Source organism: Monodelphis domestica, chromosome 5, assembly GCF_027887165.1.
Source record: "Monodelphis domestica isolate mMonDom1 chromosome 5, mMonDom1.pri, whole genome shotgun sequence".
Lineage (NCBI taxonomy): Eukaryota > Metazoa > Chordata > Mammalia > Didelphimorphia > Didelphidae > Monodelphis > Monodelphis domestica.
Window position 1 is genome coordinate 290,384,857 of NC_077231.1, and position 25,736 is coordinate 290,410,592.

Here is a 25,736-nt window from a genome sequence, read left to right on the forward strand (position 1 = left end):
CTGGGCGAGATCAAAAATTTCTATTTAAACTGGTTGTAAAGCCTACCAGCCCCTCTTCCTACTTCTGCTTTCAAGGAGACAGGGCTCCCCAACTAGCAGGCAAGATGTGAGTGGTGGTGAATGGGCTCTCTGAACCTAGGGACATGCTTTTCTTACTTGTATATTTTTAAATTCTTAATCCTTAATAAACCTCATAAAATAAAATACTTTTAAGAGAGAAACTAATTTTAACTGTTACACTGGGACTCCTGCTACTAACAGCCCAGAAAAGAAAGTTCTTGCCCCAAAGTCCTTGATAAGGTCAAATGGTTCAACATCAAAATCTGATACAATTTTATCAGTGGAATTGAAAGGAAAGGCATTCATATTTGCTTTTCGGCTGGACCCTAAAGGTCACAGGGCCTTTCCATCAGGTGCGCAGCTAAAACCTTCCCCATTCAAGCGGAAGCTACTGGAGAGCAAGCTGTCTTACTGTTTTATTTGTGTCACCAGCAATCAGCACACAGGGATTAATACTCCATGAGACTGGCTTCCCAGGATGGTGACTGAGGTCACAGGGAGCTACTTATTTCCAAGACTCTAAGGGTTAGGGATGTCTCCAGCAGGGTCTACAGGGAGATGATGGTCAGCACAGTGGGGGTCTCATATCCCTCTAAGTGCTTTGCTCACAGCAAGCACTTAAAGTGTTTTTATTCAATCATTCAAATAAAAGAAAGAGTAAGAAGAAATATCATTACAAGACTTCAAATCATCTTACAAGACATCAAAATCATCAAAACTATTTGGTATTAATTTTTAAAGAAAGGCAATATAAAAGTAGATCTGTAGAACAAGTCAGTTAAACCAGAATAATAAGAAATCCAAAATAGCAGTCCACAGTGTGATAAGCCCAAGAACATGAATTTTTAGAGGAAGGTCTCCCTATATGACAAGAACTACTAGAGAAACTAGAAAGTAATTTAGCAGTAACCAGGTTTGAACCAGGGTCTTACACAAAATATCAACAATAAGCTTCAAATGAAAAGATCTTATCATTCAAAAATTAAAGGGCAAAAAGAATTTCTTTCATAATTATAGCTAGAGAAAGAATTCTTAACCCAACAAAAGAGATGACAATTAGAGTTACATAAAATTTAATGGGTAGCTAGATGGTACAGTGGATAGAGTGCCAGCCATGCACTTAAGAAGACTTGAGTTCAAATTCAGCCTCAGACACTTACTAGCTGTGTGACTGTGGCCAAGTCATTTAACCCTCTTGGCCTCAGTTTCCTCATCTGTAAAATGAGCTGGAGAAGGAATGGCAAACCACTCTGTATCTTTGCCAACAAAATCCTAAATCAGGTCACAAAATGTCAGACACAACTGAAACAAATGAACAACTACAAAAATTAATGGCTTTAACCTAAAGAAAATCAGTGTAAATAGATTAAGTGTGATGTGGAAAAAATCTTTGAATGAATATCATTTATTGATATCAGATATTTTAGATATGTGAAAAATAGAATGACACAACTATATGACTAAATCAATTATTAATTAATAACCAATAAAATATATTAACAGCTATCAAAAGAATTATAAACTATAAACATACATATAAAAATAATTTCAAAATCACTACTAAGATAAATCCAAATTTAAACAAGCCTGAAGTTTTTCACCTCAAGCCCTACAAAATGGCAAAGATATTCAAAATCAAAATAATCAGTGTTAGAGAAGCCACAGAAAGACAAGAACATTAATATACTGCTGGCAGAACTAAGAATTGATCCAACTTTTTCTGCTTATCATTTTAAAATGTATGCAAGAAGACTAACTAAATTGTTTATACTATTCTGGGATCCCAATGGCAGGCATATATACCAAAGAGGCTAAAGGCATAAATAAGAATCTCACATATATCAATATATTATTAGCAAATTCTTTGTGTGTAATAGCAAAGAACTAGAAAAAGTGGGTACCCATTAACTGGGGAAAAGCTAAACTAATATATAAATGAAATGAGATAGAACATTACTGTGTCATAAGAAATTATTAGGGTCAGCAACTAGGTGGTTTATTGGATACAGTGCCAGAACTGAAGTTGGAAAGATTCATCTTCCCAAGGTCAAATCTAGCCTGAAAACTTATTAGCTATGTGACCCTGGACAAGTCACTTCATGCTGTTTGCCCCAGTTTGCTCATCTGTAAAATGTAAAATGAGTTGGAGAAGAAAATGGGAAATCCCTCCAGTATATTTACCAAGAAAACCCTAAGTGAAATGTTGGAGGGAATGTGGGAAAATTGGGACACCACTGTACTGTTGGTGGAGTTATAATCTAATCCAATAATGCTGGAAAACAATTTGGAACTATACTCAAAGGATTCTAAAACATCTCCTTTGATCCAGCAATACCACTATTAGGTCTGCATCTGAGAGAGATTAAAAAAAGGAAATATATTTATTTGTACAAAAATATCGTTATCGGCTTTTTGTGATAGCAAAGAATTGGAAATTGAGAGGTTAGCTATCCACTGGGGAAAGGCTGAACATGTGATTATGAGGGAATAATTTTGTGCTATAAGAAATAATGAGAAGACCAAATAAGAGACAGAGAACATTACAAGATGTAAAATGAATAATTTTGATTATATTAATTTTAAAATGGTTTGTACAAACAAAACCAATGCAACCAAAATTAGAAGGGAAGCAACAAACTGGGGGAAAAATTTTATGACAAATTTCTCTGACAAAGGTCTAATTTCTCAAATATACAAAGACCTAAAACAAATTTATAAGAAATAAAATCACTCCTTAATTGACAAATGGTCAAGGGAGATGAATAAGCAGTTCAATAGAATAATCAGCTCTTCTCCTTACCCTGGAGTCTCAGCAGCTTCATATTTACAACATGACAGAAGCAATTGATAAGATAATGGGACAATATCTGGGTCCCCTTCTTTACTTCATTCTACGGCCCTACTAATCTGGACTTCAGGGAGAAAGAAAATAGTGCCTGAGGGTGTTAGAAGACCCTATGAAGGGGCCCTACACCACTACTACCACTATCCAGAAGTCATAGTTTGTAAGGAGAGCTTCCAAGGCAAGAGTAGCAGCAGTGACATGGAAGGAAGTTAGTACTGCCACAAGGAAAAAAGATCCAGAGTTTCAGAGACTGCTAAGCTACCTGAACTGATGAACTCAGGACTTAATCTTCTTTAATGACCTTGAGTTCAAGAAACATGCATATAACACCTCTTCTACTACTGTTCCTTTTTCATACATGGCTATATTAGGGTCAATTTTTCTCTAACCACGTCAGAAAAATCTAGTTGAGAAATACAAAGAAAACAAAGAGGTGGCTAGAGGAAAATCTGTCAAGTGTATTGTTAGGTCTAGTATTCTTTCTATTTTATTCAATATTCAATAAACTGTGATTACAGAATACTAAGTCTCTCACTTTGTTAACGGCATTCGGCCATACAACTATTACTTAAAGTTTATGGTACACAACTATATAACATATGTAGTTTAGAATGTTTGTGGTCTCATTTTTACTAAATTAGACATGTGATCAATGTAGGGAGTATCCAGTGAGGAAATTAAAATAGAAGAGCAACTTATCTATTACTCAAGACCCAGAAAATAATAGTGGCTAATTGTTAACATTTAAATGGCTTATTCCCCAACTGATCGATGGACAAGGGACATGAATAGGCAATTTTCAGATAAAGAAATCAAAACTGTCAATAAGTACATGAAAAAGTATTCTAAACTCTTATAATCATTTCATCTAATCCTCAGTAATTCAATGGGGTAGGTGCTTGGCAGACAGAGGTTAAGTGCCCCTTCTAGAGTATCTCTGCTTCCTGCTGAATGCACTGTCTCCTACTACTCCACTTCAATCCACTGGTTAGGAAAAGGGGAAGAGAAAGAAAATCCCTTCTCTTCCCTTTTGGAGATCTCTAGCACAAAGAGTTTCAAGCTGGTGATGTTCCTGTACCCTTGAACTGCCAAAATTTGACCAATACTTAGCTCCAGGGCACAGCTTCTTGGTTTCCTCAACCAACTGAGTTGTTCTTTTCTCAACTCAGTCTAAGTTCAGCACTCTGGATAAGTCACTGAACCTGGTTCAGCCAATTTCCTCAACTATAAAATGGGAATAATACCACCTATCTAACAGGTTGTTATGAGAGTCAAATGAAAGGAGAGACTATACTGTGCCAAGCACTGAAAAATCTTAAAGCCCTATAAAATACTAGCTATCATCATCTTCATTATTGTTGGGGGGTTTTTAAACCCTTACTTACTTACAAAACACTGTGTATTGGATCCAAGGCAGAAAAGTGGTAAGGGCTAGGCAATGGGGGTTAAGTGACTTGACCAGGGTCACACAGCTGGGAAGTGTCTGAGATCAGATTTGAACCTAGGACCCCCATCTCTAGGCCTGGCTCTCAATCCACTGAGGTACCCAGCTACCCACATCATTACAGTTAATGACAATAATCATAGCACCTCTTGTATGGGTCCATTTTTACAGTTTTCATACCTCATTAACACCTTTTGATTATATTGTAGGATTTCTGGGCAAAGGATTAATCAAAAACTGAACCCTCTACATATTAACTCACTAAGAGATTGGTTGAATGACCTTCTCATTGTCACACAGCTAGTAGATGCCTGAACTGAGATAGGAGTGGAAACCCAGGTCTTCCTCATTCTAATATTGGTCTCTATCACACTCTCTATGAAATTATCTATGTATCCTAAAAATTATTTTGATTCTACAAAGTGAGGATTTCAAATAGAGATCCTTTCCTACAAAGTATTTCTTGGAGCCACAGTAATTACCCAACAAGAGACATTCAATTATGATATTTCTTGATTAACTAGGTCAGACACATCACTCAGCAAAAGTCTGATCCAATATCACAAGAATAGAGAAGACACTTTATAAGTCTTATAGTCTTCCAAAGCAGCCAACTTTGCCAAAATAGAGCAAATTACATAAAAAATCTATAATTAAATACTGTCTAAAGCTGTTCATTGTCAATACATAGAATAGACATGAAAATCACTGATCTATATATAGTACATACACTTAAGTCCATGTATATAAATCAAATGAAAATGCTTTCTTTAAGGCAAGCATGTGAAGATACTAAAGCAAGATGCCAATTAAATATTCATAAATTCAATATTTCAAAATAAGGAATTTGGATATACACATGCATAATTTACAGTCCTATAGTGAAACCTGTCTACAGAGACCGTTCTCACTGGATTTCAATAGCATCCCAACTTGGGCTGCACAATGAGGATTCATTCTACAATGTTAAAATTTTTAAGTTATACAGTAATTCACTTCAAGCCAACAGAATAAAGACCATGTTGGACACCTGACACTCTTTTACACAAACTGAAGTGACAGCACTTTAAGATATCCTCATCATTCTACTACTTTGGGGAGTGTAGTAGAATGAAAGAGGAAACTAGCTAATGAAGTAGCTCTGCAAAAAGATACAAATAGTTAAATCAGAAGAGTTACAACTTAGTGATACAAATTGTTGATTTACATTTCTATATTTTCCTTCCAATTTATTCCATTAAGATAAAAGAATATGAACTCTACATATCCAGGGAATATAAGAAGTGATTTAAATAGAAGTTATTATGACTATTTAAGCATTCTATGACAGATATTTTTAAATAGTTGAATCTATTTAAACATGAGGTTCCCCCTCACCTCCAAAAATGCATAATGGAGTTCAGAATTCTTTTTTTCTTTAAATAATTCCTAAACCACTCAGGATTTACACACCAAAGGCCTAAACATATCTGGACTATTCCAGAGTGTGGACAAAGCAAAGACAGAAAAAAGGCCTTGTATGTTAAAACTTCCTTCCTAAATGGTTGACATGTCATTTGTAAATGCTTGTATGATTTGCATATACTGGACCACTAGTAAAACCTTAACAGGTATATTCTGTAGCAAAACTAAACATAACTAAAATTTTATCACCTTTGTAAATCATTCAATAAAAAAAAAATCTATGGCATTGCAATGAATATACTTTTGCCTTAGAGCTAATACTTTAATTTTTAAGAACCAGAAAGAAAAAAATCAAAACTAGTCAGTAACAATGCAGCGTCTAAAAGCAATAAACTCAAAATTAAGTTATAAATAATTTAAAGCATGTCATGAAGATGTATTAATAATTCATCAGATAAATAATTTACTAAATAATCAAATAAATAAATAATGAAATACATAAATAAATCAGCAAATAAATAATTCTGCAAAATAACCTAAACAATAAGTCACCAAAACAAATGACAACCTGCAAAACTACAATGATTTTCTAAATTCTGATAGTTTTAAATAAGCAAATGTATATAAACTAAATCAATCCTTGTTATAAACAGGAATATTTTTCACTGTTATTGGTGAAATCCTTATTGGACTAAGAACATATTTTCAAATTTTTCAAGAATTCATGAATATTTCTTATAAATTATTAAATATGACTGTTAAAATACATTCTTCCCTGTAATACACATAGCTATCTCTATTAACAAATTTTCCTTCCAAACAAATGGACATCATCTTTATAAGATTTTTAATTCACTTTTTTTACCCAGAGTGGTACTTACATTACAATAGTGCTTTAGCCTTTTGGGTTGTTTTCTATCTTCTCCAAATCTTTAGAAGTTTTGCTGCAGGGAAAGAACAAACAGAATAACCTTAATTATTACAGATGGCATCTCATTCATTAGTGGATGACATTTTTTTTGAAAGCACAAGAAAATCTGTTTTATAATTCTACAAAGCAACTTAATGTGAAACAACCATTACTACTTGCAAACTACCTAAAGTTTTAGAAGTCTTTGGTGGAACGAGTTCAAGCAGATTGAGGCCTGCTTCTTGTATTTAAACTGACACACAATCTGTGCAACTGGCAGTATTTCAGATGCAAAGACAAAAACTGAGAAGGACAAAATGTTTGGCTGACATCTAATGCTATCCTTGGTTTTAGAAGCTCAAAGTCCTTGAAAGAATATAGTGAGATCACTTAATTTCTACAATCTGAATACACTTGGAATTTAATTAGAACACTATACTTCAAATTCAATAATAATACCAAGAGGGGTCAAAAAATCAATGACTCCATGAAGCTGCCTTCTTTCTGCATTTATTTTAATATATTATAACAGTACCCATTGTAGTTTTCTTGAAATCCATAGGGATATTACTTTCTGAAGGCCAAGGCAGAACACTAAATGGAGTTTATTTACACATTTAATGGACATGAAATGTCTATGCCTCAATAAACTAATTTTGTGAATTTGTTGGTATGATTATTCCCTCCACCAGTGCAGATTACATTTCTCTTCATGTTAAAGGTCTTTTGAGTTGCAGTTGCTGACCATCCTAAGGATGACAATATTTGAATTTAACTAGGCTGGTTCTCAATCAGAAAACAGACAAAGTCTATTATCAGAGCTCCTCTAGTGGTCTTTCCAGATTTCACTTTTGCCTTTTATTGTTTGGTGTCTGGCTCAGTGTCTGGCACACATTAGGTATTTTATAACTGTTTCTTGGTCACCTGCCCTTTATAAGCACAATCTTCTAGAAGTCAGGGTTACCTCTATGTAAAAACCAGGAAAATTAGAACTTTAAGGGAAGTACATACCTCAGGAAAGCGTAAAGGCATAAATGTTCCTTTTTTTATATTGTTTTAAATTGTAACATTAGCATCAATATCAAGATTGCTCTAACGTCTAAACAGTTAATGCAACAACAAAAAATACAAGAAGCAATTCTCAATATCAGTATCAATCTCCTCCCCAAGAATGCTAAAAAACTTCATAATCCGTAACTGAATAGCTATTTTTTTAAACTAACTCAGTGTTTTTGAGTTTAGAAATCTGTTTGATTTTAAAATACTTTTGTTGCTCTGAAATCTACTCACAAAATTCTTATTTAGGGCTATTTACATCAGATTACAAATAAATTTAGTCAGATCATGGTTGGATATAAACTGGTTATCTATATGTAATTATCTACATCTCTCTATATGCATATATGTATTGTCACTGTCAAGTAAAATGGGCATTTTTTTTTAAAGTGTTCCATAAATCAGTGAACAAGAAGTTAATTTCTTTGGCTCTAAAAGTTAATTAGCCTTCCAGGTCACTCAAACACAAAATGGAAGATCAGACATTCTCTCAAGCCTTCATAAACCCCTGAAATGTCCCCAAATCAGAATCATGCTCACTGCAGCCATCTCCACAAACCAGGCCAAGAGGAAGACTATCAAGGGAACAACCCATACACTGACTAGCAGAGAGACTAACTCCTAGGAGCAAGACTCACTTAGCACATCCTCCCCCACCAGTCCTCAAGCTACAAGAAGGTAGTACAACCCAACCTAAGCCAATCAACAAACCCTGCTTGGGCAGTGTCTGTCTGGGTACTTGGTCCTGGCCCTCACACCCCACCATTCTGTAGCAATAAGCAGCCAAATTCAATTCAGCCAATTTCCATGAGGGAGAAGGGAAGATACAGTAATGGGAAGGTGACCTTAACTAGGACGATCAATCAATCAACATATAAAACACTTGTGTATGACCCATTTGGGGTTTTCTTGGCATAGACACTATAGCAGTTCCTTCTCAGCTTATTTTACAGATGAGGAAACTGAGGCAAACAGGGTCAAGTGACTTTTCCAGGGTCACCCAGCTAGTGTTTGAAGTTGGACTTTAATTCGGGTCTTTCTGGCATCACGGCTGGTACTGCCCCACCTAGCTGCCCCTGACTGAGAATGGACAGGTCACATGATCAGTTCTGTGGGTTAGGAAAATCACTCTAGTGGTTGAATGGAGGATGGACTGGAGTGGGGAGAGGCTTGAGGCAAGCAGACCCCCAGAAGATATAATAGTCCAGCTCTGATGTGGCAAGCACCTGCCTTAGAGTGGGAGCAATGTCAGAGGGCAGAAGGCAGTGTATTCCAGAGATGCAGCAAAGGGAAAATGGTCAACTTGCTAGCAGCTTGGGCATGTGAGATAAGAGAGAGCCACAAGTCCACGCTAACTCCCAGGCCATGAGCCTGAGGGCCTAGGAGGAAGGTGCTGCTCCCTCCACTAATAAATAGGGGAGTCAGGTGCAGGGAACATTTAGGGAGAACGCTAGAAAATTCTACTTTGGACATGGGGAATTTAAGATGTTCACTGCACAGTCAGTTCAATGTGTCTGAAAAGCAGATGAAGGTGTGAGACTGGGGGTCAGCAGAGTTTCAGGGCTCAGCTAGTGAGCTAAAAGACAGAAGGAACCAGAATAGGGCACTGGCATGGCTGTGGGGCCAAAACATGCCTGAAAGAAAGAGGACAGACACCTTGTTGGGGTCAGTTCTATCATGAGACAGAAGTTGCTCTGGGAATGGACTGAGGCCAATAAAAAAGTGTATTTTTTCTAAACCCTTACCTTCCACCTTAGAATCAATACCGGGCAGTGGTTCCAAGCAGATGGCCATCAAACCATCTGAATGAGTGCTAACATCGAAAGCAAATATCACAAGACAAAAGAAATTGAACCTATACCTGATGAGGCAGGGAATCCTGTGAAATCCTAAGAGAACATGGAACCAGAGCAAAAATCTCCCAATGTGAAAAACAACTGAGAATCCTAAAACCATAAGAGGAAACAAATGATAAAATTTATGGCATATAGAAGAGAAATAATTAGCAGAAGAGAAAAATGAATCCAAAGTGAAATTTTGCAAAAGGTTAAAGATAAAATAACTGATTGGAAACATCAATGAACTTTTAAGTGACAATCTGGAAGAAGAAAACTTAAGTATGGTTCAACACATGATATCTATATAACCTAAACACAATGATAGACTATACAGAAACAACTTACAAGTCCAAAAATCTTCTAGATGTCATGAACTTGAAAGTTAAGCAACTTATATGTCAAAAGAATATTAAAACTTCTCAATTCAAATATCTTAAATCATCTTTAAAGGATAGCCAATTTGCTTCTTACTAAATTAGTATCAAGTAAATTTCTAATTCCTTTTCAGTATTAAGATAAGGAAAAATGGAATAAATTTAAACTAAGGGTATCTTTTGGAGAAACTGCTATGTTTTCAACAAACTCAAGTGAATTGCTTGTTCATTTGAGTAGCTACATTCAGTTACTTGGAGGAACCCACAAATATCATCACATCACTGAATTCTATCTCTCATACTTTGGAATTTGCTTTAGAAAGAACCATTCCTTTTGGACAAAGTGAGCGTCTGCTTCAACGTAAGCCTTACCTCTTCACCAACTGCCAAGTCTATATAGTGCCTTCTGTGTAGTATTCCAAGTCTGCAGCTAAAAATACAATCCAAACTGTCCCCCATTTTCTTTGACAATTATATTTTTAAAAACCAAGTCATTTCTCAACAATACTCCTCCTCTTTTAGACAAGTAAACAGGCCTAATCTTACACTTCCTAGAGCATTTTTAAAAATCTGCTAAACTTGATCAGTAATTTTCTGACATGTAAAATATCTTCCCCGCTAACACAGACTGGCTGATCCAACTTTAATATGAAAGCTGTAATAATTAAAATAGTGGAAGACTTAAATTGTAGTAGATAAAAGAGTGGATGAGTAGATTGTGACCACAGAAACTATGTTTTCAAGACAGTGTCTTGTTTTCAAAATCAAATATATAAGGTGGTCACCAGGGAAAAATTCCCAATTATTAAATATACCCAAGTCAACTGGGTTTTATAGAGATTTTAATTAATTAATACAATGAGGAATTAAAGAAAGAAAGAGAGAAAAAGGAAATAATGAGAAAAGGATAGGCCAGCCCAGGGCAGCCCTGGCCAACCCAGGCCTAAGCCTTAAGAGAAAGATCAGTCAGTCCTTAATCACTCACCACAAGATCTGTCCAAGCAAGGATTCAGAGGGACTGAGTCTCCTCAGAGGGAGTTCCTTCCAGAGTCAGCCTCCCTCAGACTGTCTTCAAGAGACTGTTTTCAAGAGAGCATCTTTGTTCTCAGATTTTCCTCTCCTTATAAAGGGAATTTTCTCCTATGTCACCTCCCCTAAGTTCTCCCATCTACCAATCACAGTAGGCATTTTTCAAAGGACAGACCATTCTTAGTCCACACCTGAGTAGACTAGAATCTCTGAGTAAGTTCTCACCTCTTTGCTCCTTGTAAGTTCACAAGTTGCAGGACCTGTATAGGTACTTAGCACCCCTTTGTATTAGTTCTAAAAATAGGCACAGCTTAAGAACTTTTTGCCTTATTATAAGTATGGGTTTAAGTACTTTTCATTGTTCAGCAAAGAGTTTACAACTTTATCTTCCCTTAAGGCATGCTTAAGTATGGTGAAGTAGAGTTCTCACATTCCTGATCTAAGTAGAAGTCTCACATTCCTGATCTAAGTTACTTCATTGTTTAAAGTGGGGAATGGTCTTAACCCAACCTTATGAAGTAGGGTCTGGGAATTTTTTAAGGTTTACAATCCTAACCTTATGAAGTAGGGTCTGAGAATTTTTAAGGTTCACAAAGCACAAAAGTCAGCTAGGTGGCTCAGTAAGTAGAGAGAGCCAAGCTCAGAGGCAGAAGGTCCTGGGTTCAAACCTTGCCTCAGATATTTCCTAGCTCTGTGATCTTGGGCAAGTCACTTAACCCATATTGCCTAGCCTTTACTGCTCTTCTGCCATGGAACCAATGCTTAGTTTTGAGTCGAAGGTAAGGGTTTTTAAATAAATAAATGAAATAAAAGAACTAAGGAAAGATGCCAAAAGTCACATCAAAATATTTAAAAAATCAAGTCCTGGGGACCCCTCGTTTGTTTATTCAACAGTAACTCTAGGAAAGGTAAACTAAGCTGGCCCTTTAAAAGGGCCAAAACCTGTGAACTCCTAGGGAAACTTAGTCAGAAGGCACATCTACAAGTTTGCTGCCCACTTTTCTTGGACAGTGAAGGGAGAAGGAAAACAATCTTCAGGACTTTTTACAAAGCAGATTCTTGGAGGCCACAGAGTTAGTTGCATTTTAGAACTTGAACCTGAATCATTAGGCTAGTCTAGAATATAAGCAGTAGGGATCAAAATTGTAATGAGGCAGCTGACCAGATATAATTAAAGGAGTGGTGGCCAGGAAAGGGGGCTATGTTCTATTCCATAAGTATCAAACTACCAGGCTGCACCAGATTAAAATGTAAATGGAAAATGCTTAACAAAATAAATAAAAAATTCAAAGCCATGTAGAGGCTTTGAAGAGAAAAATGTAGAGAAAAAATTCAAAGCCATGAGGTGTTCTAAATCAATATGCTGCCAGCAGGAGTCCACTTCTATGAGTTGGACACCACTTTTTGTAGAAGACACTATGTACAGAATGTCCACACTCTGAAGGATCTAAGTGACCACATGGAAACTAGGTCTGCAGACTTTTTTTCGTTCACATCTTAGTGTCTTCTTCCTTTTGCAGGTATAGAGACTTGCTCACATTTTCCAAAGCTGGTCTTTGTTAGATTACATCCATCAAGGCAAGCAACCCAAACTCCATGCTTTGGAGGCCAGCAGCTAAGCAATGGCTCAGAGAGGTATTGTGAGCAGGAAGCACACAATGTAATTTGCTGTTTCTGCACAGCCTGAAGAAAAACCCTGAGGGCTGACAATGGGGTCAAAGGAAAGGAGTGTGAGAGATTTAGGAAAGCATCTTTCACCAACAATACATAGTTTTCTCATTAAAATAATACTACCTTGTTCTGCTATTGTTCATTTAGTTCCTCAAATTATTTTTTTTATTCACATGGATGTATGTATGAAGAAAGAATGACATGATACTTAATTGTAAGTTCCTACAGGGAAGGAAAGATATCTCATTTTTTTTGTATTTCTTCTCTACACTATAATGGGAACATCCATACCAGTTAAAAGTCTGCCATAATAACTACAAAGTCAATTAAAGAAAACAATTGTAAATTTAGACTTCAGACTTATTTATTCTACAAATTCTATCCAATCCTAAGCAAAAATGTTCTTACCACAAAGGTTGAATCTTCAGGAATGAACAAAAAAATCACAACTCCACATCTCGCTCTCTCTCTCCAATTTGTGTTAAAAACAAAAAACAAAAAAGTCCTCTTCTGAAGTCCTACTTTTACTAAGCATTGAGACATCCCAAATGTCAGCTTTACAAATGTCACTCCTGACCAGATGGTACATCTATCACTCCTAATAACTTAACCTTTGACACAGTGATTACCTTGCTTATTTCCTCCCTAGGTCAGAGCATACCTTCTTCAAACCTATCTTCCATTTCTCTGAGTCTATCTAGGGCCGCCCCAGCCTGTATTCTGCACTCTTGGTTGTGTGTTATAGATCCTACCAATAAATCTATATTCATCTTAGCTGCCTCACTTTCATACTTAATTCTAAATGTCTATGATTTCCAGGCTTTATTTTTATTTATTTTTTAACCCTTATCTTCTGTCTTAGAATCCATACTGTGTATTGGGATAGGCAACTAGAGTTAAGTGACTTGCTCAGGGTCACACAGCTAATGTCTTGAGGCCACATTTGAACTCAGGACCTCCTGTCTCCAGGGCTAGCTCTCTATCCAGTGAACCACCTAGCTGCTCCTGCAAGCTTTATTTTTATGTAAACAAAATAATTTAGCTCAGGATTAACTCTCTTTTGATTGCCTCCCCTACCCCCACTTTATAATGTTTATCAAAATACAGCTCACAGTCAGCCTCAGAGAAAAGAAGAACTGGATTCCAGTTCCTTCCTTGGAAACATGCTGGCTATGTGACCCTGGATAAATCAGTTAACTCAAGGCTGCTAGTAACTGTTAGACTAAGAGACTAGCAGGTGAAGATAGTCTGTCCAAGATTGGGGCTACTTCCATGACCAGAAATAGCTCATGTGCTCTGTCTCCAGACTCTTTCTAATAAGACAACACTGCTGCCTTTTGGACTATCCCTGCATGAACTCTAGTTTCCTCTCCTCAAAATCTTCCTTATCATCCCCAACTTGTTCTCTCTCAGCAGAGCAACTTATACCAAACTTCACTAAGAAAACATTCTCCCCCTGAGTTCCTTTTTATCCCTTACTCTATTTCTCTAAACCCCTCGGCATCATGTACCATTCTCTTTTCCCTTGCTCTGATTTCCAACTAAGAAGTAGTCCTTCTCCCAAAGGCCACACCCTCTAGGTCTACCTTTGACCTCAATTCCTCTAGAGTATTCCACCAACAACCAATACTTTCACTAAACTCACTGGCTGCTTCCTGCTGCCTACAGCAGGCCTCAGCCTCCCTCGTCTTTAAAAATAATTGTCATTTTGCCCAATCATTTTCTCAAGCTATGTGTATTTGTGCATATATGTCTATACATCCATGCACAGAGATTCTCAGAGTCAAAATCCTAGGGAAAATACAGCTATTTACTCACCCAACTAAGATGGAAAGGAGAATGGAATTACTTCTTTAGTCTCTTGACAAGCATGGGGAGCTATGGAAGAGTGGGCTAAGTATAGTTGTGAGGAGGAACCCAAGAGAAGGAGTGGAATGGTAGTCTCCCCTAAAAGAAAAAAAAAAGGGACAAAATGTATTTGAACAGAAGGAAGGAGGGGCAGTGACAGAGACTTTTAATGGCTTTTCTTTCACAATGATGCAGGGAATGGATATTTGTGGACAGTGTAATCAAAATGAAATAGAAAAAGGGATCACCAATTGCACACAAGGACTGTTATGAGTCACATATTGTCTTAGTTTTTAAAATATAATATTGTCTGCATTTATTATATTTTTATTATTTTGTTAAATATTTCCCAATTACATTTAAACCAGGTTTAACTCATGAGTATAATGAACTCTGTAGCGGATACCTTCTGCTTTAGAATAGTTCTCTAAGCAAGGATTACATTTTCCAGGTTTGCAATTCACTGGGGATGAAACCAGGGTAGAAGGAAAAACATAATTCCAGAGGCAAGGCTAAATTAGTCTTAGAAAGAATAAGTGCTGATGGTAAGCAGAAGGGAGTAGGAGCAGGCCAATATGACTTGGGACACAGAGAGACTTCCATCATACCACACTGTCCTCTATGTAATGATAGCTCTCTGAGAGAAGCATATAGTAGAGATAAAGATCATATTAAAAAATAATTTAAAAAAACAAAGAAAATAAAAGGGAGGGTGGAGAAAGATTTACAAATGAACTAATACAGTAATAGGCAAGGTGAGATCTCCATTTTTACCTTCTCAAAAGGTAGTCTCTCCTACAAAAAGCTTATCTACCTAAAAGCCCAACCTCTGTGCACAAAAGCACATTAAAGTATATAGTCAAACAATGAAAGAAATAAAAAAATTCAAAAGAGTCAAGGAGAGAGAGAAAAGAAACAAAAATAAGGAAATAAACCTCTTGGGAAAATGTGCCACAAATAAATACTGTTCAAGTTAAGGTTGGTTGTGGGGAAGTATACCTCATGGAAGCTTTTTAATCCCACATTTATCTAAAAAGAAAGAGACTAAAAAGAGGAATGGAGGGTAGGAGCTATTTTTTCTTTTTAAGGAAAGAATAACTGTTTAAGAAGACTAAAGGAACTTGAAGGACAGATAAACAGGAAAAGTCTGTGGGAAAACTAAGATCAAATTAGTGTAATCAAAATTAATCATAAGGGCAAAGTGATAACTGAAAAGAGTAAAGAGAGAAAATAGAAAATAAATAAATGGGGGAAAATATTAACCTTTATTATATTCATTTCACTAAATGATATAGCATATAAATCCATAAAGAAAAGGTTAAATGGATTGCCAAAAGGCATGGAAATTAACAATAAATATGGGAGACTTTAATGTTCCTCTCCCAGAGTTGACTAAATAAAACAAAAACAAAAAACAAACAAACATGAAAGCAGAAATAAACAGGTTATTAGAAAGGGAAAATTTGAAAGCCAATTTTTGTTCAATTGCTTTTCAATCCAGTCCAACTTTTTGTGAGCCCATGCAATGGTTTGCCATTTCTTTCTTCAGGTCATTTTATAGATGGAGAAACTGAGGCAAACAGGGTTAAGTGAATTTCTCAGGTCACTGAGCCAGTGAGTGTCTGAGATTGCATTTGAACTCAGGTCTTCCTAACTCTAAAAAGGGCTCTGCAACCAGGTAGGCAGAGAGGGGTTCAAGTGTAGCCTATAAGACTCTACCTAAAGACAGTAAGCACAGGGGGCTATCTTAAGAAAACTTAAGAGTGGCTAATAAGCCAAAGGTTTGAGAGAATCTTGAGTGGTCAGTCAGTATAGTGATACGCAAAGAAGTTGTACAGCTAAACTCTCTTTTAAGACTCCACGAAAATCTAAAAAACCTACCACATAAAGGCAGACAAAGAGGTCTATGTTCACTGAGGCCTAAGACTAACCAGGGTGCTGCATGAAGCCTCCCAGTTCAGGGACTATATAAAGCTATGTACCAGGGGAAAGAAGATTTCTCAAATTAAGAAAAGGAATCTAAAGCTATGGAAGGATTAAGGGCAAATGCAAACTGAGGACTCTGTCATTCAGGCTCCAGAGCTGAAACAAAGATTCCAAAAGTGTGGAATAAGGGAACTGAACTACAGGTGGCAATCCCTGACAAGCAGCCATAGCAGCCCAAGGCTGTGTGCTGGACAAGAAAGAGGAACAGAAAAAAGTGAATTCTGGCTCTGGGAGCAATGCAGGGTTTCTGTGCCAGGCTCCAACTCAATCTGAAGAGGCACAAGACATCTCAGATTATAGGGAGTGTGCAGATCTATTCCTCTGAGTCTACTGATGACTAAATAGAGCAGCATTTTACTAGAGCTCCAGAAGCAAGTCTATGAATTTATTGCTCCAAAGCAAATCCACACCAGGAGCTTGCAGTGATCAGATTTTGCCCTGGTTCATTCAGACCATGCATTCTGAAAGCTTGCAAGTCCCATATCTGAGCTATCCTGGAGATTGACTAAATTAATTCTCAATACCCAGAGAGCAGAATCAGGACCCAAGAGAACACAAAACAGAATCAAGCATGACCCAGCCATTTGCCTAGAAAGTGTACAGAATCTAGTCCTAATGCAAATTCCAAAGTAGGGACAAATAAGACTGGAAGAATAGGAAACAAAAAAGTATCCTACTATATAAAGCTAATGTGGTAACAAGGACACTCAACATACATACCCAAAAGAATGATTCCAAAACATCTACCACAAGCAAAAGCTTCAAAGAACAACATAACCTGAACACAAATGCCCTTAAAATTTCTCAAAGAAATAAAGAAGAGTTTAAAATGACCATGTCAGCATAGGTTGACAAATAGGGTGGTCTATAGACATTGAGGTATAGTCTGGAAAGACTTGTGCTGCATATATCATTCCCATAAAAGGGAAAGTATGCATCACAGCAAGAAAATATGTGCCAGACCCACAATGGGGCATGCCCACAAAGACAGATGCCAATTGGCAGCTCTGTTATACTCAGCTCAACTCCATGACAGAGATCCAGGATGGAGGTATGGGGCATGGGCCCAGGGGTAGCATTTTGTAAAAATGGGCAAATCCTAGGCAGGGTACCTAGAGATCTGCAATTTAAGAAGGAAACCAAAAGTGTGGCAGTCTCCATGGGCACAGAAGTGTCTCAATTCCAGCTTCTAGCCCTATCTAAAACCTGCAAAGGCATAACTGGACCAGAAATCCCCCCAAAAAAGGGAATTAGCAATTGTGAAATGGAATCAGAAGAGCTTCCCATCAAGCTGACAGGGGTTGAGTCTAGCATCAGTCAATTATTGCTTAGATCCAAAATCTGTTCAGGAACTTGCACAGGTTGGGCATGTGGGGGGAGATCAGACTTTACTCTGGATCAAAATACTTGGGAAGCAAAGGGAGCTAAAAGACTGTCTGCCCTTTGATCCAGCCATAGCACTGCTAGGTTTGTACCTTCAAGAAATAATAAGGAAAAAGACTTCTACAAGAATATTCATAGCTGGGGGCAGCTGGGTAGCACAGTCCTAGAGACGGGTCCTAGGTTCAAATCTGGCTTCAGCCACTTCCCAGCGGTGTGACCCTGGGCAAGTCACTTGACCCCCACTGTCTAGCCCTTACCACTCTTCTGCCTTGGAGCCAATACACAGTATTTACTCCAAGACAGAAGGTAGGGGTTTAAAAAAAATAAAAATAAAATAAAATAATAAAATAAAAAAAGAATATTCATAGCTGCGCTCTTGGTGGTTGCAAAAAATTGGAAAATGAGGGGATGCCCTTCAATTGAGGAATGGCTGAACACATTGTGGTATATGTTGGCGATGGAATACTATTGTGCTCAAAGGAATAATAAACTGGAGGGATTCCATGTGAATTGGAACAACCTCCAGGAATTGATGCAGAGCGAGAGGAGCAGAACCAGGAGAACATTGTACACAGAGACGGATACACTGTGGCACAATCGAATGTAATGGATTTCTCTGCAAGCAGCAATGCAATGACCCAGGACAATTCTGAGGGACTTATGAGAAAGAGCACTATCCACACTCAGAGGAAGAACTATAGGAGAAGAAACACAGAAAAAAAACAACTGCTTGATCACATGGGTCGAAGGGGATATGATTGGGGATAGAGACTAAATGATCACCCTAGTGCAAATATCCACAATATGGAAATAGGTTTTGATTAAGGACACATGTAAAACCCAGTGGAATTGGGCATCAGCTATGGGAGGGGGTGGGGGAAGGGGAGAGAAAGAACATGATTCTTGTAACCAAGGGAAAAATTCTAAATTAACTAATTAAATAAAATTTTCAAAAAAAAAAAAGAATACTTGGGAAGCACTAAAAGCTTGCAGATTCTCAGTCTGAACTGTCCCTAGAATCTTAGAATACTACATTAAATACTCCTCCCAAGAAACCTGCAACAGGACCAGCTCAGACACTCATTTAATAAGTACCTTAAGTCCAACCCTAATATCATGTCCACTCTTGGAGATCAAAGAAAAAGGTTGTACATGAACAAAATATTTATAAGTGCTCTTTTTGTGATGCCAAAGAATTAGAAACTAAGGGGAATCAATTGGAGAATAGCTGGGCAAGTTGTGGTATACAAATGTGATGCTAGTATTACTTAAAATACAGAAATACTGGACATTTTCCTAAAACACATGCAATGAAACCCGTACTTGCTTCCTTCTCTTTAATGGTCTGTTGTTATTGTTGCTGAGTCATTTCAGTCATGTCTGACTCTTAATGAACCTATCTGGGATTTTCTTGGCAAAGATACCTGAGTGGTTTGCCATTTCCTTCTCCAGCTCACTTTACAGATGAGAAAACTGAAGCAAACAGGATTAAGTGACTTGTCCAGGGTCATACAACTATTAACTGTCTAAAGCTTGATTTAAACTCAGGTCTTCCCAACTCTAGACCCAATGCTCTCTCCATTGCACTGTCTACCTATGAACAAAATTCTAAAAATACAAGAGTATTTTTAGTAAGACAAGAGGAAGTAATTAATGATAAACATTGTCAAAGTAGAAACAAAAATAATCTTATTGGTGAAAATATGATATTACTTTGAAAAACCAAGAGATTCAGAAAAAGAGTAACTTTAACAGAGCAACAGAACACAAAATGAATTCCATTGAAATCTTCAGCATTCTGCATTTCTTATATAACAATAATGAAAACTAGGAAGGGATAATAGAAAGAAAAATACATTGAAAATAAAAAGAAGCATGAAGTATCTGGTTTGCCTACCAAGACATATTCAAGGTTTAGGTAAATATGGTCACAAAGCAAGTATTGCAGAAATAAAGGTAGTGCTTAATAACTGGAGAGATAGCCAAAAAAAATGTATATATTTAGTGTCAAGTTTCAAGCTACCAAGAAGTAAATAATCAAATTCATTTGGAGCACTAGACTCTCAAAAGAAGTAATAAAAATAGTAGCAATGAAGGTGCCATAACATTTCCCAACTTCAACCTATTTTATAAAGCTATCACCACCAAAATTACTTTGTACTAAAAACAACAACCAAAAAACAGAAAACAAAAATAAAAACAGACCAATAGAACAGACTAAATAAGAAATTAAAAAAAAAGAAAAACTTAATAGTACAGCCTTCAGTGAACCTAGGTACCTTTGGCTACTATTGGAAAGGTTCCTGGTTTCACACAAATTATTTGGGAAACTGGAAAACAAATGTGTTGGAGACTAGTTTTCAGCCATTATCATACACTATACACAACATTAAGCTCCAAACAAATAAAGGATCAATACTGAAATGGGCCAGTGACATCCAAGTACCTCAGATACTCCTTGAAAGAAAAAAAGAGCAGCACACTTCAGCTCCCCTGGCCTGGATGACTTTTGTCCATCTCTATCCATAATTTATCCACAAGGTGAAGAGCCCACCCATCTTAGGCCATTGACTCTTTCACTTTCTCCTGGTCTAACAAGTGTAAACCTTAAAATTTCTTAGACTTATAAATGTTGGAAATTTCACCATTGGGAAATTTCATACTTGAAAAATTTCCTATTGATAGTGGGAACTCTATTGGAATGTGAACCCCATTGGCATGGGAGGTTCCTCCTCCTCCCTTCTTAAGATTACTTTAGGACAGAAACCTTTTGATGAACAATGAAAAGGGCTTTGACCTATGCTTAAGCATAGAACAGGAATTTCTTTGAGTCATGATTGATTTTAGAATTGATACAATAGAGATACTTGGAATGACAGAACCAGGTCTTGGAAAATACAATTTCCACCCCACTCAGTCCTAACAGGATTTAGGAAGGGCTGCAGCAAAGGATCAAGATTTAATTATTGAGAATATGACCTTCAACAGACATGTGCAAAGCCACAGACCTCTGGGCGGTCCTGGGTTAAGCTAGAGTCACCATTGGCACAGGGAAGACATGGACAGTGATTGGTAGATGTGAGAACGGAGGGGAGGAAACTTGGATGGTTTCCTTAAAGATAGAGGGGTCTGAGGACTGAGGAGGGTTGGTTGGAGAGGTTTTTGGTCTGAGAGGTGGTGCTTTGAGAGTTGGCTCTGAAGGAAGCTGGAGGTGGAGGCCCCTGAGACTGTTTCTCCATTTTGGTCACGTGAGTAATAGGAACTGATCTCCTTTCTTTGCCTCGGCTATCTAAGGGCTTGGGCCTTTTGGCCCAGCCTAAACAGAAGGGGTATTTAAGCCCTATTCCCTTCTCTCCCCTTTCTCTCTCCCTCTCTCTCTCTATCTCTAATTCCTTTCTTCCTCCTGTTTGTAATTAAACTCTATAAAAGGTTGACTGCTGACTTGAGTTTTCATTTAGGAATTATATAGCTGAATTCCTTGGCGACCTTAAATTAATATATATCAGTCTTTTAAAGTGATTTCCTTGTCACACAAGGACACTGGCAAATAAAGGACATGGGGGTGATACACCTCCAATCTTCCTTTGTGAGCCTGAGATATTAAAGGAACTTCTCAATTTCCCAAAAGAAATGCATATCTCTCCTCTCTCTACTCACACCTTCTCAAAGCAGTGATACATTCTAGGGAATGTCCATTAATCATGGCAACCAAATGGCAAACAGTATCTTTGTCAAGAAAACCCTAAATAAGGCCACAAAGAATCTGACATGAATGAAATGACTGAACAATAACAAAAATATCTGGACTTAATAATCTACTTTAACTATGCGAATTTTAGTTTTATTCCACCCTGCTTAGTCTTTAGAATTTCAGCAAACTAGGAATGTATACACCCCCACCTAAGGATTAACTGTGCTGAGGATGGCCTATGACTATGGCTAGCAAGTAACAAATGAGAAACAACGGACAGACCTTCTGGGCTGTCCTAAGCCAAGCTTAAGCTGCCATTGGTACATGTGAAATGCAGGAAGTGATGCAAAGAACTGTCTATATATTTCACGTCACTTCCTCTCTCCAGCCTCGCTCTCTCTCAGAGACATTGGGAGCTTGTGGCAGCATTCTTGGTGTGCTTGCAGGTTTTGGTTTTGTAGCATGGTTTAGGTGAGGCGTCTTCCCTGAGCGATCTTTGTGAGTGGCTGCTGATTCCTCCTTTCCTTTACCTCCTAAAACACTATCCTCCTAGGAGGCCCCTCATCTGGGAGGAGACCTCGTGGCTGGAAGCCAAACTAGATTTAATCTTCTGAGGAGGCCTCTGAACTTCCCTTGGCTTTGTAAAAATTAAATTAGTCTTGGTCACCAAACTGTTAAAATTAAATTAGTTTCTAGTAATAAAAGTATTATATTTTATGAGGTTTATTAAAGATTATTAGAAATCAAGGATACAAAATAATAAACACGTGCCTAGGGCTGATTAGCCCATTCACATCTTACTATATGTTGCAATTGCCGAATAGAGGAAGAGAGAGGCCAAAGTAGGTATTAGAGCCAGTTTAAATACAATTTTAAATACAAACTGTGATCTCGCCCAGGTGGAGACTCAAGTGAGATTATAGGGAATTCTGGGAAGTACCAAGGACTTCTGGGGATTGAAGTCTGGGGTTCAAATCTCCATTTTACAGCTTAGAGTAGGCCAGAGAAATCTTATACCCTTTCCACTCTCTCTTAATTTCTTCCTACTATTGTAATTTAACCACCATAAAAAACCCAAATTGACTTGAGTATTTTATTGGGATTGAATTTAAATCCCTGACAACCACTAAAATAATATATTCAGTCAACAACCCTAATTTTACCCTTAACAACTCTAAGAACAATACCCCTCTAACCCTGGCTGACCCTGGAACTCTCCTCAGCCTCTTCATCCTGGAATGCCCAGCACAGCCCACTCACTATGGAACATCCCTCCACAAGACCCATTCCCTCTCCCACTGATGAGTTACTCTTGGATCATTCATTTGGTTGAGGAGCCTCACACTAGCCTGTCTTTGTCTCTCTCCTGGCTCCATTCTTGCCTGTAGACTTACATATCCATCCAATGCCAGCTATCTTTATCTCCCTCATTCCCCTCACACCTCCCTTTTGTGTCTGTTCTTTTTTAAAATTTTAACTTTTTAACTTAAGCTCCTAGAAAGCCAGGCCTAACTTTGTTTTAGTTGTTTTTGTATCCCCAGAATTTAGCATAGTGCACAGTAACATGAAATAAATACATGTTATCCTCCTTTGTACAAAGTTGTTTTCATGTTGCTTCTCCCATTTGACTGCAAGTTACTTAAGAACAAGGACTATCTTTTAACTTTCCTTATTCCCATCACTTAGTACAGAACTTGACATGTAGCAGGCCCCTAATAAGGGCCTGATTTGACCCTTAACCCGCCTTTCAGAGCCTTAGTTTAAAGACTAAGGAGAAAAGACTTTATAGTATACAGATGATATAAAAAGATTTTTAATGTATTTCCTAAACAGATAGAGGCAAACATAAAAAACTAAATAATTTCTACTAACCAAAATTAATATTGTTTTGTACAAATAAAATCAGAACAGCTAGGATAATGTACAGATTGGATTAGGCTCTCCCCTGATTGTAACAATGAAGGTACTTAGTTCTTCCTTAATTGTGAAGATTAAATTGTAACCTCCTTCTATTTTTATATTTTAATCCCCATAAGTGTAAACACGGGACTTAAAAGTATGGAGATCTACCCATTTTTGGATTTAACCAAAAAGGGTATGAACACCTGTATTACACACACTGAGTGGGAGGTCTGTGACCGACTTCGGGTGTGATTGGTAGTCGTAAAGATTAAGGAAAGTGATGCTAGAAAAAAGGTCTTTAAAAGAAAGTGATAAGGACCTGAAGGACTTAGGTCCTCTGGAAGTTCAACTTGGACTTCCACTTCTGCTGGAGTTCTACTAGCAGTTCTACTGGAGTGGAGAATAACTCTCCATTCAGAAAAGTACTGACTGGACCTGTTTTCCTGGTAACCCTTTGCTTTGAACTGACACGTGGTGAGTATAAAGGCTTACTCCCTTTTCCTTGGCCTTTCTGGAGGCACCAGCCTCTGGAGAGGCCCATCATTTTGAGACTCTTTTCCCTTGACTGCGGCCTCTGAACTCCTCCTGGCTCAGAGGAGGCAGAAGCAACTATTTTTCTCTCTTTTTCTTCTCTTTCTCTATTCCTTAATATCTTCTCTTTTTATTATAAAGTAAACTACCATAAATTCCATTCTGACTTTAGTATGGATTTAGTAATTAAATCCCTGGAGACCAACTAAAATATTAGAAATCTAACCATAAATTTAACAATAAGAAACAGCTATCAAATTGTGAGAAAAAAAATTTTTGCTTCAATATCTCTGACCAAAGTTTTATTCTAAACATATATACAAATATATGAATATATTCTATGTATTTCTATAGGAAATACAAATATTCCAGACCATGAGCATAAGAGTCAAAGAACAGTTTTCAAAAGAATTATAAGCCATCAACAAATGTATGAAAGATTATACAAATCACATAACAGAAATACAAATTAAAATACCACTGAGATTTTCTCTCTCACCCAGGAAACTGGAAAAGATGACAAATGAACATTTGTCTTCATTAGAAATGTTGGAGGAAGGTAGTCATTGGAAGAACAAATACTGAAAACAAAAGCTTAATAATTTGGCCACACAATAAGAGAGGGGGCTCAGTGATGTTAGAAAAGACTAAAGGCAGTAGAAAGGGATGGCAGAGGATGAAATGGATAAATTGTGTCATGGAAGCAATAAGTAAGATTTAGGGACAGATTTCATAAGATAGGGGAGGATGGAAGGGCTTGGCATACCATGATCCATGAGGTCACAAAGAGTCAGACACGACTGAACAAACAAACAAAAGGAAGGTAGTTACACCAAAGATACCTTTGGTAGAGTAGAAAGTGATACAAATATTTGGAATTACTGGAGAAAAGTCACCAAACCTAGCCCTAGACCAAACATCAAAAGAGTACCCATAAATATCAATACATGTATAGCAAGTACTTTTTAAGGCAGCAAAAAAGTGAGGAGAGGTGTTAAAAATGAGCAAAGGGCTCTTTGGACTGGGAACTGCTTGAACAGCTTATGGTACATATATATCAATGAATATTATTATGCTTTAAGAAACAATGATTTCAAGGAATTCAGAGAAACTTGAGAAGCTTTATATGAACTGATGATAGAACAAAGTGAATAGAAGAGCATATATCTAAATTCAATAATGTATAAAAATTAGCAACTATTTATTAAATTACTAATGTCAGGCACTGTGCTACCTTGGAGATATGGCTACAATGAATGAAATAATCCTTACTGAAAAGAAGTTTATATTATAATGGGAGACAACAAATACACAAATAAGTATATACAGAATGAACATAGAGAATAAATGTAAAGTAATTAAATAAAAGAGAGTTTAGAAAAAAAAGAGTACTAGCAGTTTAGGGTATCAGAAAAATCATCATGTAGAAGGTAGTGCCTGAGTTGTATCTTAAAGGAAGAGGGATCCAGTAATACTGCTATCACTATGTGTAAAAATTAAAATTAATGTGCAATAATAAAAATAATATATTTTAGGAGATTTATTAATGATCATTAGAAATCAAGGAATAAAGAGGATACAAAATAAAGACCACGTGCCCATGACTGGTCAGCCAGTTCAGACACCCTCCTTATCAACACCAAGTTCGCTGTCTTCAAGCCAAAGAGGGCAGGACCCTCCACAACCCCACCTAATATCCCCTGTCCACAGGAAGTACGTAAAGACAGGAAATCAGTGGGCTCCCAGGAAATGTGGTTCTTTTTT

The 25,736-nt window shown here is 37.2% G+C and overlaps 1 protein-coding gene across 31 annotated transcripts in view; it reads right to left on the reverse strand.

The window, feature by feature from the left end:
* TBC1D5 (TBC1 domain family member 5) overlaps window positions 1-25,736 on the reverse strand; it is a 682,585-nt gene that overhangs the window by 615,841 nt on the left and 41,008 nt on the right. For 22 of the 31 annotated variants that reach the window (XM_016426458.2, XM_007505143.3, XM_056800288.1 and 19 more), the window contains one exon: window positions 6,635-6,697. The gene's annotated coding sequence lies outside the window, so the exon portion shown is untranslated. Of the gene's footprint in view, window positions 1-6,634; window positions 6,698-14,449; window positions 14,579-24,471; window positions 25,110-25,736 lie in introns of those variants that run through there. The other 9 variants (XM_056800296.1, XM_056800281.1, XM_056800298.1 and 6 more) reach the window with 2 other exon arrangements.